Genomic DNA, 1,861 nt, shown 5'->3' with positions numbered 1-1,861 from the left:
TTGGTAGATTGGTAGCTTGGTACCTTAATAGCTTGGTAGCTTGATAGATTGGTAGCTTGGTAGATTGGTAGCTTGCGAGATTGGTAGCTTGGTAGATTGTTAGATTGGTAGCTTGGTACCTTGATAGATTGGTAGCTTAGTACCTTAATAGCTTGATAGCTTGGTAGCTTGGTAGATTGGTAGCTTAGTACCTTAATAGCTTGGTAGCTTGATAGATTGGTAGCTTGATAGATTGGTAGCTTGGTAGATTGGTAGCTTGATAGATTGATAGCTTGATAGCTTGATAGCTTGGTAGCTTAGTACCTTAATAGCTTGATATCTTCGTAGCTTGATAGATCGGTAGCTTGTAGCTTGGTAGCTTGTAACTTAAATATTGAAAAGACTGAGCGAATTTACAGTTTATTCATATGTCTTGAAAAATAAAAATTCAAGCATTGGAACTTTTTCCCGAAATTGCAACAAACTTCTAACTTTTTAATTTTTATTCACGAGACTAAGCGTCCTATAAAGGAACTATAAACATAAAAAAAGTTTCGTCCCATCATCCCCTGTAAGCTGATATATTTTTTTAAATTGAATCAACTGATACGAACATTTCAACAGAAATTTTTCTTAATACCCAAAATAATAAACAAGAGTTATTGTTTCTCAGGCAAAGAAGAACGGAGAATAATAGAATCGAAGCGTCTAGCATTAATTTGAATAGAATTCTCGGGCACGTTGGTCGAGTTCCAGGTTGGTCCACGGATCTCCTACGTCCGCCGAGAGAAATTGGAAACGTTATCGGCCATCTCGGCCAAGAAAAACGTCGTCCAATCGCGTGGAAAGAAAAAAAGAAGCGAGATAAATTCGAGGGGAGGAAAGAAGAAAGCGAAGGGGGACCGAGAAAGGGTCAGAGGGCACTGTCCTGTGCCAAGGGGCACACGGCCGGGCCACGGAAATATTTGCATTTCCTGTTCACGATGAATAATGCCGCGCGTAGGAACCGCAGACGACGTTGAATGAACTCGCCAATCTTCAAAATTTCCATTGCAACCAACAACTTATATAAAAGCTCTGGTCACTGAGTTCAGGTCCTACAACCTTTCTTGTATAATTTTCTGCCAACCAGTGTTCGACATTTTATTTTAATTCCGCAATTAATAGTGGTGTGGAATTATATAGGTACTTTTTCGAGAATAACTCGTTAAACATGAGACTTTCGAGAATTGTACAAGGGGGCTTTTTTGTGGAGAATTAAATTGTCTACGAAAAAGTCTTATGAGTCAAAGTTGTATGATCGATACGTCTCGAATTATGTAGCTTGATATCGAAATTTTTATTTGAAATAGGAGTAAAAATCATATAGATAGTTTTTGGACCGTAACTCGTTAAATATTGATTTCTCGAAAATTATGCAAAGAGCCTTTTTTGTAGAGAATTGAATTATCTATGAAAAAGTCTTATGAGTCAAGTTTGTATGATAAATACTTCGCGAATTATATAGCTTGAAATAAGTAATGAAAACTAATGTAGGATCATGTAGGTAGTTCTTGGACCGTAACTCGTTAAATATTGATTTCTCGAAAATGATATAAGAAAGCTTTTTTGTAGAGAATTGAATTATCTACAGAAAAGCTTTATGAGTCAAGTTTGTACGATCAATATTTATCGAATTACATAGCTTGACATAAGTAATGAAAACTGATGTAGGATCATGTAGGCAGTTTTTGGACCGTAACTCGTTAAATATTGATTTCTCGAAAATGATATAAGAAAGCTTTTTTGTAGAGAATTGAATTATCTACAGAAAAGTCTTATGAGTCAAGTTTGTCCGACCAATATTTCCCGAATTATATAGCTTGAAATGAGTAATGAAAAC

Source organism: Hylaeus anthracinus, unplaced genomic scaffold (genome assembly GCF_026225885.1).
Source record: "Hylaeus anthracinus isolate JK02 unplaced genomic scaffold, UHH_iyHylAnth1.0_haploid 11978, whole genome shotgun sequence".
Lineage (NCBI taxonomy): Eukaryota > Metazoa > Arthropoda > Insecta > Hymenoptera > Colletidae > Hylaeus > Hylaeus anthracinus.
This window is presented reverse-complemented; position numbering follows the sequence as displayed.